The sequence below is a fragment of the Dermacentor andersoni genome, chromosome 6 (genome assembly GCF_023375885.2).
Source record: "Dermacentor andersoni chromosome 6, qqDerAnde1_hic_scaffold, whole genome shotgun sequence".
Lineage (NCBI taxonomy): Eukaryota > Metazoa > Arthropoda > Arachnida > Ixodida > Ixodidae > Dermacentor > Dermacentor andersoni.
Genome location: NC_092819.1, coordinates 116715583 through 116739723, shown reverse-complemented (window position 1 = coordinate 116739723; position 24141 = coordinate 116715583). Strand labels below are relative to the sequence as shown.

At 44.9% G+C, this 24141-nt stretch overlaps 1 long non-coding RNA gene across 1 annotated transcript in view; it reads left to right on the top strand.

Moving 5' to 3' along the window:
- Window positions 1–1616: 1616 nt before the first annotated feature.
- The window catches only part of LOC126522265 (uncharacterized), an 83044-nt gene continuing 60519 nt past the window's right edge, over window positions 1617–24141 (top strand). Inside the window, exon 1 of the long non-coding RNA XR_011894975.1 lies at window positions 1617–1893. This is a non-coding gene — a long non-coding RNA (uncharacterized lncRNA). The remainder of the gene's footprint in view (window positions 1894–24141) is intronic.

The window sequence follows — 24141 nt, the reverse complement described above, 5'->3', positions numbered from 1 at the left end:
TCTCAACCAAATTAAATTGATTGGGAACACTACCTGTTTACGACTTAGCATTTATGAAATCAAACGAATTCGCTCTCAGAAGAAACTGCCGCGATACCAGATTTCTGACCTTGAAACAAATATTATCCCTTTGGCTGCAGCAAGCGATTCAGAGCACGAGTTTTGGCTAGCTTGGAGTTATAGAAGCAGGTAAACAAATGAGTCAAAGAGGTTCAGTAATGCGAACTTATGTGGCCAGGTTAAAGGCAATGCACAAGTCTAAGGCTTGGACGATGGTCTCGCGTGTGCTCGGGTGCTCTTTTCTGCTGTCTTCTTCCAGATTTCGTGCCGTATTGATTTTTGTTTTCAAAAGGCATTTTGTTCGCGTCAACAAGCAAAGCCACTCAAACATGTAACCTTTACTACAGTTTAACTGTCTTATTAGTAAAATGAGGAGCTCACATTGCACCATAAACTGTAGTGCAATAGATTACGGTAGTCTTTTTTAATGCATTTAGAAACTGTTGGAAATGTCTACAAATGGAGCCTACTTAATGAAAGTGCAGAGCCTGGAGCATTAGTACGCATTCCAATTGAATTCATAAATAATAAGTAAAGTCTGAAACATGCACTTTATGAGCGCACTGTTAGTCCTTTGAATGCCAATATGTTGTGAAGCATAGTGCATCACAGAGTCATGTGCCGTAGAGCCAATTTTGGCCGCTTTGAATAATAAATACGCTTTCAAATAATGAAGTGTGTTTGAGGACGCTTTATTCGAAAGAACTTTTCCGACTTCGCAGTTTCTAAAATCCCACAAATTCTTCTGTCTCATCGCTAGAAGACTGATCAGCATCTAATAGGGAAAATTGTCGCTAAACAGACAAGTTGCTAACTTTAGTGACAGAACTGATAAAACGGTAACATTGGCTGCACGACCAAAGGCGCTCACGGGATAAGACTTGCCTTGTGCTTGGAGTATCGGAATAGGCTAAATAAAAACATTACTGACTTGACACCGTCATACTGCTCGGCATAGAGTGAAGGATCATTGGTTCGGCACCAGATATGATGCCCTCTTTACACCAGGTTCAGCAGCGGCTGTTCAGAGGTTGTGATAAACGAATAAACTACCCAGATTCCTAGCTCTGATTACTCATCTTAGCAGTAAAAAAATACACTATTTCGGCGGTATTGCATGTAACTAACCCGATTTTAACTGCGAAGCAGTCATAGTCTCAGTACCTGAGGCATTGGTCTGATAGTTTCATTGGTTTGTCCTTCTTTCAACCTCTTACATGACGTTTAGAATTGATCTTCTTGCTTTAGATTTCAGTGAGAGTATCATTTATTCCCATTGGGTTTTTATTGGACTATGGTGCCAGTAACAATCTCGTTCCCTTTGCATTTTACTTTCCATTGATACAGACGCGATGAATAATATTGATTGTAGCGGACAAAATTGGAGCTCAAGCCTTATTTGCTGCAGCTACCAAAGCTTCTCCTCGCCAAGTCATCTGTGAAGGCTGTTAAGAAGACTTTTCAATTACGGTGACATGGTTATATCCACCGTTGCACTGTTTTTTCTTGGTCTTTGGGTTCTGAGAAAATATTTTTCTCATGATGCAGTACAGGCAGTCCCTTTCCGTTCGTTACTGACGTATCTTTGCAGCTGGTTCCTAAGAGTTCTCTTACCACATGAATGTTCCTTTTTTGTCACTGTTCTACCAAGTCGATAATTCTCGTTTTATTCATGTTGCAGTTGATTGCAAGTATACCAGAGTTTCTGGCGCTTGGAGACTCTAACAACGATGGCGTCTTCGAATGTCTGACCGCTGAGCGAACAGAATTGAATACTGACAAAAACGAAGCTACCTTCATACTTACCTTCAAGGGACAGCACGGTACCAAGGCGTACGTTTGTTTCATTTAGCAGGCAGTGCAAATTTTTTTCTGTATATAGTACATACGAGCAACCACACCATGCTTACCAATTCACTGTTTATAGCACGGTCTAATTAAACGATGCTGCTATGCATGCAAATAATCTTTTTGAGAACCGAAAGCCGCTTTCCGAAATATGGCTACCGGTCTTCAAGCTACATTAATGTAACACACATAGTAGATCCCTTCATCCATATACCATATTCAATTTCTCAAGTTATTTCACCTCTGTAATGATACCAGCAGAATAATACTGATAGTTGTATTAAACGCGACAATAAATGTTAAAAGGCGTTTCAGCGAGCCTGCATTGAGTTTTCGTAATTAGCCTAGCTATATGGCTAGCTATGTACTCAGCTATTGAGCTGACGCAAAATAAGTGCTGAATGTTGTCGCGAGATTGTATCAAATTTCCTTATGAGCCCTTTTGTACACTGGTAAATGACCGCACAGTTCACTAGGGCCGTACATTCTACTCAGCTCTGACGAAACCTAAAGAACGCTATGATTATAAATTTGCAGAAAGGAGCAGAGTTGAATCAGATTACACACATATGGAAAGTCAAGGGCTCTTAGGTCTTTCTACATAGATGAATGCGAAAGCGTTGGGGGCTTCTTACTGAAGACGACTAGTTTTACGAAACGTAATGGTAACGTTTTCAAGATGCCTTGTACCAATTGTCGCATCACGTGCCTCAGTCTCATACGCGTACTGGCGTGTACATCCGAAGGAGCCGGGCGAAGTTACTGACTGCGAAGTCGAAGGTTTGTCCGTCGGAGCGCACGTAAGAACTCGCCTCAATCACTGCACCGACTAACAGGGGGCTACTGCCGTCACCACCTTCTCAAAGGGAGTTGCTGAATGGGAACGCTGGCATGATGACCGGCATCGGAGCCAGCTGTGTAAGAATACGATGACCAACGCGTGAGCAGTGACACGAGCGCGTCTCTGTGTCCAAGTGACTTTTTGTTTGATCCCCGGTCACGCAGCCGGATTTTTCGTTTCATGAGCCACATAATGCATTCGCATTAAAAAGCGCGACATTGCGAGCGGGCACGGTGCCCACACAAATGGCGCTAAATTGGAAACCTTAAGCGTTTATGTCTCCGCCTGTAGACTGGCCCTTACCACGTCATAACGAGGCTCATTCCGACTGTTTTCAAGTGTTTCCTTTATTTTCCGTTCGGAAAATGGCGCAAACATTTATTGCGCAAGTGTATCACATTCTCTAGCCCGACAAATCAATGTTACCGATCTCTAAACTCTTCTAAAGAGACGCAGAAAATTTTGGGGACCCTGCGCTGAACCTTTCTGTAGATGACTGCAGCGCAGGAATAAAGTGCTTAGCATGCACACGAAAAAATTGGAGGGGAAGCATTTAGATTCACTATGGCGCTTCTGAACACTCGTCAAGAGGCAATCAGAGTGCTTGCACGTAGCCATGCTAGCGTTTCCAAGCTCAGGCTTTCGAAGATGCTAAGGCAAGCGATTCGTACTCATGCAATTGTCTACTTGCGTTTAGAAGGTCGTTTATTGCATTTTATTGTTTGTTAGTGCCCCAGTGAAATGCAGCGGCGGCTATTGAACGAAAATATAGTAGCATGCGGCGTCGCCGGATCGTTGAAGGATACTTTCAGCATTTTCAACTAAATTACTGGCGCGTTAGCAAAAAATAAAACAAAGAACTATTTCACCAGAAGGGAATATATAGCTTAACATCCAGAAATCCCATTGAGCTCATCTTGTAATACGCTGCCTGTGGTTTCGTTCTCATGCGCTCTTTCCGAACTCAGAGAGTGTTTTTTTTTGTTGTGACCGTTTCCTTCTCCCAGCTTAAAAATTACGACTCTGAACATCGCGTTGCAATGTACACATAAAATTTCACACATTTTTGCAGCCAATAATTGTTGCTTGAGGTATTTCAGCGTTTCTTGTCTTGGGAAGAATTCTCATCATATGAGAAACTTCCTTAATCTGTAGCCGAATCGCTATGGCGTTTTGTTATTCAATTATACAAGACTGTATATTGCCATCGTTTACCAGGCATCTATGGAGCCTCAGAAACTTAAATCACCTAACGCATGCTTGACTTGGCGAGAATATCAATAATAAAGTTATCCCGGAGTGAATTCATATGCATTCATCAGCGAAATTTCTTTCATTTCTAAGAGAAAAAATTCACATTACAATGTTCTTTACCACTCTCAGTCATCGACAGCCACAGAACTGTCAATACTTCTTGACAGCAATCTTTCGTAAGCTATGTCTTGCAAAGAAACGTCTATATAGTAGGTTACAAAACAGTAAGCTCAGTTCTCTGTATTCTAGTTACCAATTGTTCGCATGGCTTCAGACCCGAATCACTCGTTGCTTTTCCCAAAACGTGTTCAGTGCCTTGCAGTGACTCATTACTGGATTATGCAGTATGAAGTCCCTTGAACTCTCTCTGCGCTGGATGTTTTGCAAATTTCTTCAAATTCTATGACAAATAATTTCTACCGAAGGCGAAGTCTGGGCTCCTGCGCCGCGATCGATAGATTCTTGGTCTTAGTTTGCTTCGGCCGCTCTCTCTGAAATACGTCCACTGGCTTATCGTAGCCATCAATAAATTCCCATCAATATGATGGAGGTCCTGGATTCTAAATGGGAACCTCGAAGATGCACGTTGCCTGTCGCCTGAGCATTGCATGAACAAGCCGACGGAGAAGGTGCTCTCAGCATCCAGTCGTTATACTTTCCTCCATAATGCATTAGTATAAAGCTCCGACTTTTAGCGGCAATGGCGACCAAGACCTCGATCCCTGGTTCACATCGTACGAGTGGGTGAATGTGCGCAATGAGTGGAAATACGCAACAAGGTTTAGTAATGAAATCGTCTGCTCGACGGGCGAAGCCAATCTAGGGTTCCGCTACCACGAAGCTCACATGACCACCTGTTCCGCACTTATTTGGAGCTTTGTAGAAGTCGTAAACCGCCACACAGTGTGCAAACTTCGTGCAGAACAGCGCCTTCATGGCTGGGTGTAACAGCAGGGTGAGAGCTTGTTAGCTACACGGAAGGCGTGGTCAATCTGTTCAAGCAGGTGAACCCATTGATGACGGAAACAGGCCATTCAGAACAAGTATTTAGGGAAATTAATGATGATACTTGCCACATGTAGCTCGAGAAAGGCCCCAAAACCGCTGCTGAAGTTTTCAATCCATGTCCACGTTTTCAGAAGTTACAGAAGCAATGCGCTGTTCTGTGGTGCCCGCTCACACAGTACAACTCTATCGCAGCGTTCAGTCTTGCCACTGACCAGAACTGTTTCCCCACCCAGAAGAGGAGTGGTAGCGCAGCTTTCTCTTTGCCATATGTGCCAGAACATGTACAGGTGTCGGCAAAGTATACAGCCCTAACCAGGCTGCTTGTAATCGAACATGTTGTTGATGCCGCCGGTTGCCCTGACTACTCTGCGGACTTTTCTAGAGAACATCGCCACATCAATCCCCCGACGGCATTGCCTCTTCGACCACGGTGTGAATTTTACCCTCTATATCGTTCTATATATAGAAATGATGTCCCAAAAGCCCTGCAGAATTTAGGCCCTATATTGTTCGCTCTTTATATAAATGATGTCCGAGAAGCTCTGCAGAGGTCAAAAGCATTGATGTGCGTGGACGACACTACTTTGCTTTTTACAGGATACTTCCTTCCACCTCTCCGAAACGACGTGGCGACCATGCCATTTCATTTTCGGCTAACACCGGTTCCTCCTTACCGCGCCGCTGCAGCCTACGTGAATTGAGGCGCACGAAAACAAGCCCAGCAGTTGTTGTGGTTGCCATTATCCGGGTCATGGAGCATATCCCTGCCGATGTCGGCTTCCGGCAAACATTGGTCCCACTCGAGGGAGTGCCCCCGAAAGTGGACGATGTAATGCGCCATCTCAGCGAACTCGCCACTCCTTTTTTTTTTTTTTTGCAAAAAGCTAGCCCTTCATCCGCCGTCGTTCACCGCCACTAAGTTCTTATTTACTCTATCTCAGCTTTGTGGTGTCGCGCTCGCCTACAGACGCGGAAATCAAGGTGCCACAGTTTAAGAGACACGAACTGCATTGTCGTCGAACATTGTAATTCTTCGCATTTACCCCACAATCCTATTTGCTGTCTTTGTTCAGGGTGCTAGAACCCTAGATCTCATGCGAACTGCTAGCGATGTCTCTGCTATTGACCAAAAACTTCGCAGCGCTGTTCGTAAGGCTACTGCGACGCCACCCGGAATATGGCTTCGAAACGCTAGCACCCGTAGATTGAGCTTCTTGGCGCCAAGGATAGCTAGCACCCTAATTTAGGGTGTGTCATACGTCGTTGAGTTTATTGTGGTCCGTCTTAGGTCTCAAGAAGTCATCCTCGGTTTAGATTTTGTTTCACGTGATCACGCCGTTATTAATTAGGCCCGTGCTTAGGTGAAATTCGCCGCGCTGAGCTTCTAGTTGCCTTCTACAAGGCCATGCCAGACGGCCAATAAAGCACTTGTGGCTGAAGACACTGATATACCACCCGACTGTGCTGCTCCTGTGCCCTTTTCCTTGCGCCTATGCCAGCAATGCTGCGCCCCTGTTCTCGTTCGCAGTATCATCATCATCATCATCATCAGCCTAGTTACGCCCACTGCAGGGCAAAGGCCTCTCCCATACTTCTCCAACTACCCCGGTCATGTACTAATTGTGGCCATGTTGTCCCTGCAAACGTCTTAATGTCATCCGCCCACCTAACTTTCTGCCGCCCCCTGCTACGCTTCCCTTCTCTTGGAATCCAGTCCGTAGCTCTTAGTGACCATCGGTTATCTTCCCTCCTCATTACGTGTCCGGCCCATGCCCATTTCTTTTTCTTGATTTCAACTAAGATGTCGTTTACCCGCGTTTGTTGCCTCACCCAATCTGCTCTTTTCTTATCCCTTAACGTTACACCCATCATTCTTCTTTCCATAGCTCGTTGCGTCGTTCTCAATTTCAGCAGAACCCTTTTCGTAAGCCTCCAGGTTTCTGCCCCATATGTGAGTACTGGTAACACACAGCTGTTGTACACTTTCCTTTTGAGGGATAGTGGCAACCTACTGTTCATGATTTGAGAATGCCTGCCAAACGCACCCCAACCCATTCTTATTCTTCTGGTTATTTCAGTCTCATGATCCGGATCCGTGGTCACTACCTGCCCTAAGTAGACGTATTCCCTTACCACTTCCAGTGTTTCGCTACCTATCGTAAACTGCTGTTCTCTTCCGAGACTGTTAAACAGTACTTTAGTTTTCCGCAGATTAATTTTCAGACCCACCCTTCTGCTTTGCCTGTCCAGGTCAGTGAGCATGCATTGCAATTGGTCTCCTGAGTTACTAAGCAAGGCAATATCATCAGCGAATCGCAAGTTGCTAAGGTATTCTCCATCGACTTTTATCCCCAATTCTTCCCACTCCAGGCCTCTGAATACCTCCTGTAAACATGCTGTGAATAGCATTGGAGATATCGTATCTCCCTGTCTGACGCCTTTCTTTATAGGGATTTTGTTGCTTTCTTTGTGGAGGACTACGGTGGCTGTGGAGCCGCTATAGATATCTTCCAGTATTTTTACATATGGCTCATCTACACCCTGATTCCGTAATGCCTCCATGACTGCTGAGGTTTCGACTGAATCAAACGCTTTCTCGTAATCAATGAAAGCTATATATAAGGGTTGGTTATATTCTGCACATTTCTCTATCACTTGATTGATAGTGTGAATATGGTCTATTGTTGAGTAGCCTTTACGGAATCCTGCCTGGTCCTTTGGCTGACAGAAGTCTAAGGTGTTCCTGATTCTATTTGCGATTACCTTAGTAAATACTTTGTAGGCAACGGACAGTAAGCTGATCGGTCTATAATTTTTCAAGTCTTTGGCGTCCCCTTTCTTATGGATTAGGATTATGTTAGCGTTCTTCCAAGATTCCGGTACGCTCGAGGTTATGAGGCATTGCGTATACAGGGTGGCCAGTTTCTCTAGAACAATCTGACCACCATCCTTCAACAAATCTGCTGTTACCTGATCCTCCCCAGCTGCCTTCCCCTTTTGCATAGCTCCTAAGGCTTTCTTTACTTCTTCTGGCGTTACCTGTGGGATTTCGAATTCCTCTAGGCTATTCTCTCTTCCACTATCGTCGTGGGTGCCACTGGTACTGTATAAATCTCTATAGAACTCCTCAGCCACTTGAACTATCTCGTCCATATTAGTAACGATATTGCCGGCTTTGTCTCTTAACGCACACATCTGATTCTTGCCTATTCCTAGTTTCTTCTTCACTGTTTTTAGGCTTCCTCCGTTCCTGAGAGCCTGTTCAATTCTATCCATATTATAGTTCCTGATGTCCGCTGTCTTACGCTTGTTGATTAACTTAGAAAGTTCTGCCAGTTCTATTCTAGCTGTAGGATTAGAGGCTTTCATACATTGGCGTTTCTTGATCAGATCTTTCGTCTCCTGCGATAGCTTACTGGTTTCCTGTCTAACGGCGTTACCACCGACTTCTATTGCGCACTCCTTAATGATGCCCATGAGATTGTCGTTCATTGCTTCAACACTAAGGTCCTCTTCCTGAGTTAAAGCCGAATACCTGTTCTGTAGTTTGATCCGGAATTCCTCTAGTTTCCCTCTTACCGCTAACTCATTGATTGGCTTCTTGTGTACCAGTTTCTTTCGTTCCCTCCTCAAGTCTAGGCTAATTCGAGTTCTTACCATCCTGTGGTCACTGCAGCGTACCTTGCCGAGCACGTCTACATCTTGAATGATGCCAGGGTTCGCGCAGAGTATGAAGTCGATTTCATTTCTAGTCTCACCATTCGGGCTCCTCCACGTCCACTTTCGGCTAACCCGCTTGCGGAAAAAGGTATTCATTATACGCATATTATTCTGTTCTGCAAACTCTACTAATAATTCTCCTCTGCTATTCCTAGAGCCTATGCCATATTCCCCCACTGACTTGTCTCCAGCCTGCTTCTTGCCTACCCTGGCATTGAAGTCGCCCATCAGTATAGTGTATTTTGTTTTGACTTTACCCATCGCCGATTCTACGTCTTCATAAAAGCTTTCGACTTCCTGGTCATCATGACTAGATGTAGGAGCGTAGACCTGAACAACCTTCATTTTGTACCTCTTATTAAGTTTCACAACAAGACATGCCACCCTCTCGTTAATGCTATAGAATTCCTGTATGTTACCAGCTATTTCCTTATTAATCAGGAATCCGACTCCTAGTTCTCGTCTCTCCGCTAAGCCCCGGTAGCACAGTACATGCCCGCTTTTTAGCACTGTATATGCTTCTTTTGTCCTCCTAACCTCACTGAGCCCTATTATATCCCATTTACTACCCTCTAATTCCTCCAATAACACTGCTAGACTCGCCTCACTAGATAGCGTTCTAACGTTAAACGTTGCCAGGTTCAGATTCCAATGGCGGCCTGTCCGGAGCCAGGTATTCTTAGCACCCTCTGCAGCGTCACAGATCTGACCGCCGCCGTGGTCAGTTGCTTCGCGGCTGCTGGGGACTGAGGGCCGGGGTTTGATTGTTGTATTCATATAGGAGGTTGTGGCCAAGTACTGCACCAGGGTGGCCAATCCTGCTCTGGTGAGAGAGTGCGTTACCAGTTCTGGTCACCGGGATCAGGCCGCACTCCAGGCCTGTTTGTGCAATTTTCTCAACACACGTTTTTTTTTTTTTGTATTTTCCGGTGGAGAATAGCGCGGCACCGGGATTTGAATCACGGTCCTCTTGCACTGGAGACGGATACTCTACCGTCCCCGTAGGAGTTAAATTAAAAATTAATTTATGGGGTTTTACGTGACAAAACCACTTTCTGATTATGCACGCCGTAGTGGAGGACTCCGAAAATTTCGACCACCTGGGGTTCTTTAACGTGCACCTAATTCTAAGTACACGGGTGTTTTCGCATTTCGCCCCCATCGAAATGCGGCCGCCGTGGTCGGGGTCCGATCCCGCGACCTCGTGCTCAGCAGTCTAACACCATAACCACTGAGCAACCACGGCGGGTCCCGCAGGAGTTGTACGCCTCATTTAACCTACAGTGGTGCCCTACTTGGTCAGTCAAGGTGGACCAATCTGAGCTCGGTTATACCGCATGGATGGCACTCGGCTAGAGAACCTGGTATTTATGACCTGCACATGTGAGTGTGAGGCCATAAATATTTGAAGATCTATATAAATATATATATATATATTTTTTTAGGAGGGTTCCCGTACAGTGATAAAATAAAGGAAAAGACATTAAAAGAAAGAAAAAAAAAGAAAAAGAAAAGAAAGAAAAAGGGGCAGAAAAAAAAAGGAACATAACATGTGATTTGAACTCGTGACCCTTCGATGTTGCCCAGAAAGATAGCTCAGTCGGTTGGTTCGTCAGGCCCCAGGCTACTTTCAAGCGCCACAGCTCCTGCTCCGAGCCTCACACTTACGTGGAAAGAGACTCATGTTGTCCGCGATAGACGGTAGTTGAAAGGCATACTTTCTAGGAAAAATGGCCGCTCAAGGAGAAGAGCCAACTCGAGCGGCTTTAGAGGCTAGGAAAACTGCCTTAAAATATTTAGACTTGAGGGAAAGCTTCGTTAACAAACTATAACACGGCAATCAGCACTCGAATACGACGAGAGAAATTACTGAGACGTGGAAAATTCCCTTGAAAAAAAAATCTGGTTTGCTAGGCAAATGCTTGTATGTATTGAACCTCTTAAAAGATGAGGGGTGAAATATGCGCTCACCGAGAGGGCATCTTCGGCACGAGACATCCCCAAGGCACCTTACAGAGATGTGGAGAGCTTCGCGGCCGGAACGAAGCTTCCCTTCTCCGCCGGCCAAGAGGGGGAAACGCGCTTTCCGATCGCTCAAGGTTGCGCGGACAAAGCCTAACTCTAGCGTCTAGGAAAAGCTTAACCAGGTGCGATGGCGGCACGCATAGCGTGGGAAGCTAGCCGCCAGAATAACTATACCAAGGACTGCTGCTGATGAGTGCGAAATACCTTCGTGTAATTATAATAACCCTAATAGGACTACTTTCGAAAAAAAAGGAAACGGCCCAGAGGGCTATACTACGAGAGCTATGACTGATAGTTTTCTCTCTCTCTCTATATATATATATATATATTCATCTCATCTATGGGATCGCATGCGCGCGCTGTTTCTTTGTCTCTGCGTGTAGTACAGTGAAGAGAGCCAGTTTAAGGGCGGAGAAGAAGAAAGAAGAGAAAAGCAAAAACTGCAGCGCCGTGGTTTTAAAGCGCACCCGTGGTAGAGAAACGGAATGCGATATAAGCGTGCGTAGCCATGATACGCACACGACAAACTGCCTTAAAATATTTAGACTTGAGGGAAAGCTTCGTTAGCAAACGATAGCACGGCAATCAGCACTCGAATATCATTATAACCCTAATACTAATTGTAAATATTCATCTCATCTATGGGATCTAATGCGCGCGCTGTTGCTTTGTCTCTGCGTGTAGTAGTTGAGAGAGCCAGTTTAAGGGCGGAGAAGAAGAAAGAAGAGAAAAGCAAAAACTGCAGCGCCGTGGTTTTAAAGCGCACCCGTGGTAGAGAAACGGAATGCGATATAAGCGTGCGTAGCCATGATACGCACACGACAAACTGCCTTAATATATTTAGACTTGAGGGAAAGCTTCGTTAGCAAACGATAGCACGGCAATCAGCACTCGAATATAATTATAACCCTAATACTAATTGTAAATATTCATCTCATCTATGGGATCTAATGCGCGCGCTGTTGCTTTGTCTCTGCGTGTAGTAGTTGAGAGAGCCAGTTTAAGGGCGGAGAAAAAGAAAGAAGAGAAAAGCAAAAACTGCAGCGCCGTGGTTTTAAAGCGCACCCGTGGTAGAGAAACGGAATGCGATATAAGCGTGCGTAGCCATGATACGCACACGACAAACTGCCTTAATATATTTAGACTTGAGGGAAAGCTTCGTTAGCAAACGATAGCACGGCAATCAGCACTCGAATATAATTATAACCCTAATACTAATTGTAAATATTCATCTCATCTATGGGATCTAATGCGCGCGCTGTTGCTTTGTCTCTGCGTGTATTAGTTGAGAGAGCCAGTTTAAGGGCGGAGTAGTTGAAAGGCATACTTTCTAGGAAAAATGGCCGCTCAAGGAGAAGAGCCAACTCGAGCGGCTTTAGAGGCTAGGAAAACTGCCTTAAAATATTTAGACTTGAGGGAAAGCTTCGTTAACAAACTATAACACGGCAATCAGCACTCGAATACGACGAGAGAAATTACTGAGACGTGGAAAATTCCCTTGAAAAAAAATCTGGTTTGCTAGGCAAATGCTTGTATGTATTGAACCTCTTAAAAGATGAGGGGTGAAATATGCGCTCACCGAGAGGGCATCTTCGGCACGAGACATCCCCAAGGCACCTTACAGAGATGTGGAGAGCTTCGCGGCCGGAACGAAGCTTCCCTTCTCCGCCGGCCAAGAGGGGGAAACGCGCTTTCCGATCGCTCAAGGTTGCGCGGACAAAGCCTAACTCTAGCGTCTAGGAAAAGCTTAACCAGGTGCGATGGCGGCACGCATAGCGTGGGAAGCTAGCCGCCAGAATAACTATACCAAGGACTGCTGCTGATGAGTGCGAAATACCTTCGTGTAATTATAATAACCCTAATAGGACTACTTTCGAAAAAAAAGGAAACGGCCCAGAGGGCTATACTACGAGAGCTATGACTGATAGTTTTCTCTCTCTCTCTCTATATATATATATATATTCATCTCATCTATGGGATCGCATGCGCGCGCTGTTTCTTTGTCTCTGCGTGTAGTACAGTGAAGAGAGCCAGTTTAAGGGCGGAGAAGAAGAAAGAAGAGAAAAGCAAAAACTGCAGCGCCGTGGTTTTAAAGCGCACCCGTGGTAGAGAAACGGAATGCGATATAAGCGTGCGTAGCCATGATACGCACACGACAAACTGCCCTAAAATATTTAGACTTGAGGGAAAGCTTCGTTAGCAAACGATAGCACGGCAATCAGCACTCGAATATCATTATAACCCTAATACTAATTGTAAATATTCATCTCATCTATGGGATCTAATGCGCGCGCTGTTGCTTTGTCTCTGCGTGTAGTAGTTGAGAGAGCCAGTTTAAGGGCGGAGAAGAAGAAAGAAGAGAAAAGCAAAAACTGCAGCGCCGTGGTTTTAAAGCGCACCCGTGGTAGAGAAACGGAATGCGATATAAGCGTGCGTAGCCATGATACGCACACGACAAACTGCCTTAATATATTTAGACTTGAGGGAAAGCTTCGTTAGCAAACGATAGCACGGCAATCAGCACTCGAATATAATTATAACCCTAATACTAATTGTAAATATTCATCTCATCTATGGGATCTAATGCGCGCGCTGTTGCTTTGTCTCTGCGTGTAGTAGTTGAGAGAGCCAGTTTAAGGGCGGAGAAGAAGAAAGAAGAGAAAAGCAAAAACTGCAGCGCCGTGGTTTTAAAGCGCACCCGTGGTAGAGAAACGGAATGCGATATAAGCGTGCGTAGCCATGATACGCACACGACAAACTGCCTTAATATATTTAGACTTGAGGGAAAGCTTCGTTAGCAAACGATAGCACGGCAATCAGCACTCGAATATAATTATAACCCTAATACTAATTGTAAATATTCATCTCATCTATGGGATCTAATGCGCGCGCTGTTGCTTTGTCTCTGCGTGTATTAGTTGAGAGAGCCAGTTTAAGGGCGGAGTAGTTGAAAGGCATACTTTCTAGGAAAAATGGCCGCTCAAGGAGAAGAGCCAACTCGAGCGGCTTTAGAGGCTAGGAAAACTGCCTTAAAATATTTAGACTTGAGGGAAAGCTTCGTTAACAAACTATAACACGGCAATCAGCACTCGAATACGACGAGAGAAATTACTGAGACGTGGAAAATTCCCTTGAAAAAAAATCTGGTTTGCTAGGCAAATGCTTGTATGTATTGAACCTCTTAAAAGATGAGGGGTGAAATATGCGCTCACCGAGAGGGCATCTTCGGCACGAGACATCCCCAAGGCACCTTACAGAGATGTGGAGAGCTTCGCGGCCGGAACGAAGCTTCCCTTCTCCGCCGGCCAAGAGGGGGAAACGCGCTTTCCGATCGCTCAAGGTTGCGCGGACAAAGCCTAACTCTAGCGTCTAGGAAAAGCTTAACCAGGTGCGATGGCGGCACGCATAGCGTGGGAAGCTAGCCGCCAGAATAACTATACCAAGGACTGCTGCTGATGAGTGCGAAATACCTTCGTGTAATTATAATAACCCTAATAGGACTACTTTCGAAAAAAAAGGAAACGGCCCAGAGGGCTATACTACGAGAGCTATGACTGATAGTTTTCTCTCTCTCTCTATATATATATATATATATTCATCTCATCTATGGGATCGCATGCGCGCGCTGTTTCTTTGTCTCTGCGTGTAGTACAGTGAAGAGAGCCAGTTTAAGGGCGGAGAAGAAGAAAGAAGAGAAAAGCAAAAACTGCAGCGCCGTGGTTTTTAAGCGCACCCGTGGTAGAGAAACGGAATGCGATATAAGCGTGCGTAGCCATAATACGCACACGACAAACTGCCTTAAAATATTTAGACTTGAGGGAAAGCTTCGTTAGCAAACGATAGCACGGCAATCAGCACTCGAATATCATTATAACCCTAATACTAATTGTAAATATTCATCTCATCTATGGGATCTAATGCGCGCGCTGTTGCTTTGTCTCTGCGTGTAGTAGTTGAGAGAGCCAGTTTAAGGGCGGAGAAGAAGAAAGAAGAGAAAAGCAAAAACTGCAGCGCCGTGGTTTTAAAGCGCACCCGTGGTAGAGAAACGGAATGCGATATAAGCGTGCGTAGCCATGATACGCACACGACAAACTGCCTTAAAATATTTAGACTTGAGGGAAAGCTTCGTTAGCAAACGATAGCACGGCAATCAGCACTCGAATATCATTATAACCCTAATACTAATTGTAAATATTCACCTCATCTATGGGATCTAATGCGCGCGCTGTTGCTTTGTCTCTGCGTGTAGTAGTTGAGAGAGCCAGTTTAAGGGCGGAGAAGAAGAAAGAAGAGAAAAGCAAAAACTGCAGCGCCGTGGTTTTAAAGCGCACCCGTGGTAGAGAAACGGAATGCGATATAAGCGTGCGTAGCCATGATACGCACACGACAAACTGCCTTAATATATTTAGACTTGAGGGAAAGCTTCGTTAGCAAACGATAGCACGGCAATCAGCACTCGAATATAATTATAACCCTAATACTAATTGTAAATATTCATCTCATCTATGGGATCTAATGCGCGCGCTGTTGCTTTGTCTCTGCGTGTAGTAGTTGAGAGAGCCAGTTTAAGGGCGGAGAAGAAGAAAGAAGAGAAAAGCAAAAACTGCAGCGCCGTGGTTTTAAAGCGCACCCGTGGTAGAGAAACGGAATGCGATATAAGCGTGCGTAGCCATGATACGCACACGACAAACTGCCTTAATATATTTAGACTTGAGGGAAAGCTTCGTTAGCAAACGATAGCACGGCAACCAGCACTCGAATATAATTATAACCCTAATACTAATTGTAAATATTCATCTCATCTATGGGATCTAATGCGCGCGCTGTTGCTTTGTCTCTGCGTGTATTAGTTGAGAGAGCCAGTTTAAGGGCGGAGTAGTTGAAAGGCATACTTTCTAGGAAAAATGGCCGCTCAAGGAGAAGAGCCAACTCGAGCGGCTTTAGAGGCTAGGAAAACTGCCTTAAAATATTTAGACTTGAGGGAAAGCTTCGTTAACAAACTATAACACGGCAATCAGCACTCGAATACGACGAGAGAAATTACTGAGACGTGGAAAATTCCCTTGAAAAAAAATCTGGTTTGCTAGGCAAATGCTTGTATGTATTGAACCTCTTAAAAGATGAGGGGTGAAATATGCGCTCACCGAGAGGGCATCTTCGGCACGAGACATCCCCAAGGCACCTTACAGAGATGTGGAGAGCTTCGCGGCCGGAACGAAGCTTCCCTTCTCCGCCGGCCAAGAGGGGGAAACGCGCTTTCCGATCGCTCAAGGTTGCGCGGACAAAGCCTAACTCTAGCGTCTAGGAAAAGCTTAACCAGGTGCGATGGCGGCACGCATAGCGTGGGAAGCTAGCCGCCAGAATAACTATACCAAGGACTGCTGCTGATGAGTGCGAAATACCTTCGTGTAATTATAATAACCCTAATAGGACTACTTTCGAAAAAAAAGGAAACGGCCCAGAGGGCTATACTACGAGAGCTATGACTGATAGTTTTCTCTCTCTCTATATATATATATATATATATTCATCTCATCTATGGGATCGCATGCGCGCGCTGTTTCTTTGTCTCTGCGTGTAGTACAGTGAAGAGAGCCAGTTTAAGGGCGGAGAAGAAGAAAGAAGAGAAAAGCAAAAACTGCAGCGCCGTGGTTTTTAAGCGCACCCGTGGTAGAGAAACGGAATGCGATATAAGCGTGCGTAGCCATAATACGCACACGACAAACTGCCTTAAAATATTTAGACTTGAGGGAAAGCTTCGTTAGCAAACGATAGCACGGCAATCAGCACTCGAATATCATTATAACCCTAATACTAATTGTAAATATTCATCTCATCTATGGGATCTAATGCGCGCGCTGTTGCTTTGTCTCTGCGTGTAGTAGTTGAGAGAGCCAGTTTAAGGGCGGAGAAGAAGAAAGAAGAGAAAAGCAAAAACTGCAGCGCCGTGGTTTTAAAGCGCACCCGTGGTAGAGAAACGGAATGCGATATAAGCGTGCGTAGCCATGATACGCACACGACAAACTGCCTTAATATATTTAGACTTGAGGGAAAGCTTCGTTAGCAAACGATAGCACGGCAATCAGCACTCGAATATAATTATAACCCTAATACTAATTGTAAATATTCATCTCATCTATGGGATCTAATGCGCGCGCTGTTGCTTTGTCTCTGCGTGTAGTAGTTGAGAGAGCCAGTTTAAGGGCGGAGAAGAAGAAAGAAGAGAAAAGCAAAAACTGCAGCGCCGTGGTTTTAAAGCGCACCCGTGGTAGAGAAACGGAATGCGATATAAGCGTGCGTAGCCATGATACGCACACGACAAACTGCCTTAATATATTTAGACTTGAGGGAAAGCTTCGTTAGCAAACGATAGCACGGCAATCAGCACTCGAATATAATTATAACCCTAATACTAATTGTAAATATTTATCTCATCTATGGGATCTAATGCGCGCGCTGTTGCTTTGTCTCTGCGTGTATTAGTTGAGAGAGCCAGTTTAAGGGCGGAGTAGTTGAAAGGCATACTTTCTAGGAAAAATGGCCGCTCAAGGAGAAGAGCCAACTCGAGCGGCTTTAGAGGCTAGGAAAACTGCCTTAAAATATTTAGACTTGAGGGAAAGCTTCGTTAACAAACTATAACACGGCAATCAGCACTCGAATACGACGAGAGAAATTACTGAGACGTGGAAAATTCCCTTGAAAAAAAAATCTGGTTTGCTAGGCAAATGCTTGTATGTATTGAACCTCTTAAAAGATGAGGGGTGAAATATGCGCTCACCGAGAGGGCATCTTCGGCACGAGACATCCCCAAGGCACCTTACAGAGATGTGGAGAGCTTCGCGGCCGGAACGAAGCTTCCCTTCTCCGCCGGCCAAGAGGGGGAAACGCGCTTTCCGATCGCTCAAGGTTGCGCGGACAAAGCCTAACTCTAGCGTCTAGGAAAAGCTTAACCAGGTGCGATGGCGGCACGCATAGCGTGGGAAGCTAGCCGCCAGAATAACTATACCAAGGACTGCTGCTGATGAGTGCGAAATACCTTCGTGTAATTATAATAACCCTAATAGGACTACTTTCGAAAAAAAAGGAAACGGCCCAGAGGGCTATACTACGAGAGCTATGACTGATAGTTTTCTCTCTCTCTATATATATATATATATATATTCATCTCATCTATGGGATCGCATGCGCGCGCTGTTTCTTTGTCTCTGCGTGTAGTACAGTGAAGAGAGCCAGTTTAAGGGCGGAGAAGAAGAAAGAAGAGAAAAGCAAAAACTGCAGCGCCGTGGTTTTAAAGCGCACCCGTGGTAGAGAAACGGAATGCGATATAAGCGTGCGTAGCCATGATACGCACACGACAAACTGCCTTAAAATATTTAGACTTGAGGGAAAGCTTCGTTAGCAAACGATAGCACGGCAATCAGCACTCGAATATCATTATAACCCTAATACTAATTGTAAATATTCATCTCATCTATGGGATCTAATGCGCGCGCTGTTGCTTTGTCTCTGCGTGTAGTAGTTGAGGGAGCCAGTTTAAGGGCGGAGAAGAAGAAAGAAGAGAAAAGCAAAAACTGCAGCGCCGTGGTTTTAAAGCGCACCCGTGGTAGAGAAACGGAATGCGATATAAGCGTGCGTAGCCATGATACGCACACGACAAACTGCCTTAATATATTTAGACTTGAGGGAAAGCTTCGTTAGCAAACGATAGCACGGCAATCAGCACTCGAATATAATTATAACCCTAATACTAATTGTAAATATTCATCTCATCTATGGGATCTAATGCGCGCGCTGTTGCTTTGTCTCTGCGTGTAGTAGTTGAGAGAGCCAGTTTAAGGGCGGAGAAGAAGAAAGAAGAGAAAAGCAAAAACTGCAGCGCCGTGGTTTTAAAGCGCACCCGTGGTAGAGAAACGGAATGCGATATAAGCGTGCGTAGCCATGATACGCACACGACAAACTGCCTTAATATATTTAGACTTGAGGGAAAGCTTCGTTAGCAAACGATAGCACGGCAACCAGCACTCGAATATAATTATAACCCTAATACTAATTGTAAATATTCATCTCATCTATGGGATCTAATGCGCGCGCTGTTGCTTTGTCTCTGCGTGTATTAGTTGAGAGAGCCAGTTTAAGGGCGGAGTAGTTGAAAGGCATACTTTCTAGGAAAAATGGCCGCTCAAGGAGAAGAGCCAACTCGAGCGGCTTTAGAGGCTAGGAAAACTGCCTTAAAATATTTAGACTTGAGGGAAAGCTTCGTTAACAAACTATAACACGGCAATCAGCACTCGAATACGACGAGAGAAATTACTGAGACGTGGAAAATTCCCTTGAAAAAAAATCTGGTTTGCTAGGCAAATGCTTGTATGTATTGAACCTCTTAAAAGATGAGGGGTGAAATATGCGCTCACCGAGAGGGCATCTTCGGCACGAGACATCCCCAAGGCACCTTACAGAGATGTGGAGAGCTTCGCGGCCGGAACGAAGCTTCCCTTCTCCGCCGGCCAAGAGGGGGAAACGCGCTTTCCGATCGCTCAAGGTTGCGCGGACAAAGCCTAACTCTAGCGTCTAGGAAAAGCTTAACCAGGTGCGATGGCGGCACGCATAGCGTGGGAAGCTAGCCGCCAGAATAACTATACCAAGGACTGCTGCTGATGAGTGCGAAATACCTTCGTGTAATTATAATAACCCTAATAGGACTACTTTCGAAAAAAAAGGAAACGGCCCAGAGGGCTATACTACGAGAGCTATGACTGATAGTTTTCTCTCTCTCTCTATATATATATATATATATTCATCTCATCTATGGGATCGCATGCGCGCGCTGTTTCTTTGTCTCTGCGTGTAGTACAGTGAAGAGAGCCAGTTTAAGGGCGGAGAAGAAGAAAGAAGAGAAAAGCAAAAACTGCAGCGCCGTGGTTTTTAAGCGCACCCGTGGTAGAGAAACGGAATGCGATATAAGCGTGCGTAGCCATGATACGCACACGACAAACTGCCTTAAAATATTTAGACTTGAGGGAAAGCTTCGTTAGCAAACGATAGCACGGCAATCAGCACTCGAATATCATTATAACCCTAATACTAATTGTAAATATTCATCTCATCTATGGGATCTAATGCGCGCGCTGTTGCTTTGTCTCTGCGTGTAGTAGTTGAGAGAGCCAGTTTAAGGGCGGAGAAGAAGAAAGAAGAGAAAAGCAAAAACTGCAGCGCCGTGGTTTTAAAGCGCACCCGTGGTAGAGAAACGGAATGCGATATAAGCGTGCGTAGCCATGATACGCACACGACAAACTGCCTTAATATATTTAGACTTGAGGGAAAGCTTCGTTAGCAAACGATAGCACGGCAATCAGCACTCGAATATAATTATAACCCTAATACTAATTGTAAATATTCATCTCATCTATGGGATCTAATGCGCGCGCTGTTGCTTTGTCTCTGCGTGTAGTAGTTGAGAGAGCCAGTTTAAGGGCGGAGAAGAAGAAAGAAGAGAAAAGCAAAAACTGCAGCGCCGTGGTTTTAAAGCGCACCCGTGGTAGAGAAACGGAATGCGATATAAGCGTGCGTAGCCATGATACGCACACGACAAACTGCCTTAATATATTTAGACTTGAGGGAAAGCTTCGTTAGCAAACGATAGCACGGCAATCAGCACTCGAATATAATTATAACCCTAATACTAATTGTAAATATTCATCTCATCTATGGGATCTAATGCGCGCGCTGTTGCTTTGTCTCTGCGTGTATTAGTTGAGAGAGCCAGTTTAAGGGCGGAGTAGTTGAAAGGCATACTTTCTAGGAAAAATGGCCGCTCAAGGAGAAGAGCCAACTCGAGCGGCTTTAGAGGCTAGGAAAACTGCCTTAAAATATTTAGACTTGAGGGAAAGCTTCGTTAACAAACTATAACACGGCAATCAGCACTCGAATACGACGAGAGAAATTACTGAGACGTGGAAAATTCCCTTGAAAAAAAATCTGGTTTGCTAGGCAAATGCTTGTATGTATTGAACCTCTTAAAAGATGAGGGGTGAAATATGCGCTCACCGAGAGGGCATCTTCGGCACGAGACATCCCCAAGGCACCTTACAGAGATGTGGAGAGCTTCGCGGCCGGAACGAAGCTTCCCTTCTCCGCCGGCCAAGAGGGGGAAACGCGCTTTCCGATCGCTCAAGGTTGCGCGGACAAAGCCTAACTCTAGCGTCTAGGAAAAGCTTAACCAGGTGCGATGGCGGCACGCGTAGCGTGGGAAGCTAGCCGCCAGAATAACTATACCAAGGACTGCTGCTGATGAGTGCGAAATACCTTCGTGTAATTATAATAACCCTAATAGGACTACTTTCGAAAAAAAAGGAAACGGCCCAGAGGGCTATACTACGAGAGCTATGACTGATAGTTTTCTCTCTCTCTCTATATATATATATATATATTCATCTCATCTATGGGATCGCATGCGCGCGCTGTTTCTTTGTCTCTGCGTGTAGTACAGTGAAGAGAGCCAGTTTAAGGGCGGAGAAGAAGAAAGAAGAGAAAAGCAAAAACTGCAGCGCCGTGGTTTTAAAGCGCACCCGTGGTAGAGAAACGGAATGCGATATAAGCGTGCGTAGCCATGATACGCACACGACAAACTGCCTTAAAATATTTAGACTTGAGGGAAAGCTTCGTTAGCAAACGATAGCACGGCAATCAGCACTCGAATATCATTATAACCCTAATACTAATTGTAAATATTCATCTCATCTATGGGATCTAATGCGCGCGCTGTTGCTTTGTCTCTGCGTGTAGTAGTTGAGAGAGCCAGTTTAAGGGCGGAGAAGAAGAAAGAAGAGAAAAGCAAAAACTGCAGCGCCGTGGTTTTAAAGCGCACCCGTGGTAGAGAAACGGAATGCGATATAAGCGTGCGTAGCCATGATACGCACACGACAAACTGCCTTAATATATTTAGACTTGAGGGAAAGCTTCGTTAGCAAACGATAGCACGGCAATCAGCACTCGAATATAATTATAACCCTAATACTAATTGTAAATATTCATCTCATCTATGGGATCTAATGCGCGCGCTGTTGCTTTGTCTCTGCGTGTAGTAGTTGAGAGAGCCAGTTTAAGGGCGGAGAAGAAGAAAGAAGAGAAAAGCAAAAACTGCAGCGCCGTGGTTTTAAAGCGCACCCGTGGTAGAGAAACGGAATGCGATATAAGCGTGCGTAGCCATGATACGCACACGACAAACTGCCTTAATATATTTAGACTTGAGGGAAAGCTTCGTTAGCAAACGATAGCACGGCAACCAGCACTCGAATATAATTATAACCCTAATACTAATTGTAAATATTCATCTCATCTATGGGATCTAATGCGCGCGCTGTTGCTTTGTCTCTGCGTGTATTAGTTGAGAGAGCCAGTTTAAGGGCGGAGTAGTTGAAAGGCATACTTTCTAGGAAAAATGGCCGCTCAAGGAGAAGAGCCAACTCGAGCGGCTTTAGAGGCTAGGAAAACTGCCTTAAAATATTTAGACTTGAGGGAAAGCTTCGTTAACAAACTATAACACGGCAATCAGCACTCGAATACGACGAGAGAAATTACTGAGACGTGGAAAATTCCCTTGAAAAAAAAAAATCTGGTTTGCTAGGCAAATGCTTGTATGTATTGAACCTCTTAAAAGATGAGGGGTGAAATATGCGCTCACCGAGAGGGCATCTTCGGCACGAGACATCCCCAAGGCACCTTACAGAGATGTGGAGAGCTTCGCGGCCGGAACGAAGCTTCCCTTCTCCGCCGGCCAAGAGGGGGAAACGCGCTTTCCGATCGCTCAAGGTTGCGCGGACAAAGCCTAACTCTAGCGTCTAGGAAAAGCTTAACCAGGTGCGATGGCGGCACGCATAGCGTGGGAAGCTAGCCGCCAGAATAACTATACCAAGGACTGCTGCTGATGAGTGCGAAATACCTTCGTGTAATTATAATAACCCTAATAGGACTACTTTCGAAAAAAAAGGAAACGGCCCAGAGGGCTATACTACGAGAGCTATGACTGATAGTTTTCTCTCTCTCTCTATATATATATATATATATTCATCTCATCTATGGGATCGCATGCGCGCGCTGTTTCTTTGTCTCTGCGTGTAGTACAGTGAAGAGAGCCAGTTTAAGGGCGGAGAAGAAGAAAGAAGAGAAAAGCAAAAACTGCAGCGCCGTGGTTTTAAAGCGCACCCGTGGTAGAGAAACGGAATGCGATATAAGCGTGCGTAGCCATGATACGCACACGACAAACTGCCTTAAAATATTTAGACTTGAGGGAAAGCTTCGTTAGCAAACGATAGCACGGCAATCAGCACTCGAATATCATTATAACCCTAATACTAATTGTAAATATTCATCTCATCTATGGGATCTAATGCGCGCGCTGTTGCTTTGTCTCTGCGTGTAGTAGTTGAGAGAGCCAGTTTAAGGGCGGAGAAGAAGAAAGAAGAGAAAAGCAAAAACTGCAGCGCCGTGGTTTTAAAGCGCACCCGTGGTAGAGAAACGGAATGCGATATAAGCGTGCGTAGCCATGATACGCACACGACAAACTGCCTTAATATATTTAGACTTGAGGGAAAGCTTCGTTAGCAAACGATAGCACGGCAATCAGCACTCGAATATAATTATAACCCTAATACTAATTGTAAATATTCATCTCATCTATGGGATCTAATGCGCGCGCTGTTGCTTTGTCTCTGCGTGTAGTAGTTGAGAGAGCCAGTTTAAGGGCGGAGAAGAAGAAAGAAGAGAAAAGCAAAAACTGCAGTGCCGTGGTTTTAAAGCGCACCCGTGGTAGAGAAACGGAATGCGATATAAGCGTGCGTAGCCATGATACGCACACGACAAACTGCCTTAATATATTTAAACTTGAGGGAAAGCTTCGTTAGCAAACGATAGCACGGCAATCAGCACTCGGATATAATTATAACCCTAATACTAATTGTAAATATTCATCTCATCTATGGGATCTAATGCGCGCGCTGTTGCTTTGTCTCTGCGTGTAGTAGTTGAGAGAGCCAGTTTAAGGGCGGAGAAGAAGAAAGAAGAGAAAAGCAAAAACTGCAGCGCCGTGGTTTTAAAGCGCACCCGTGGTAGAGAAACGGAATGCGATATAAGCGTGCGTAGCCATGATACGCACACGACAAACTGCCTTAATATATTTAGACTTGAGGGAAAGCTTCGTTAGCAAACGATAGCACGGCAATCAGCACTCGAATATAATTATAACCCTAATACTAATTGTAAATATTTATCTCATCTATGGGATCTAATGCGCGCGCTGTTGCTTTGTCTCTGCGTGTATTAGTTGAGAGAGCCAGTTTAAGGGCGGAGTAGTTGAAAGGCATACTTTCTAGGAAAAACGGCCGCTCAAG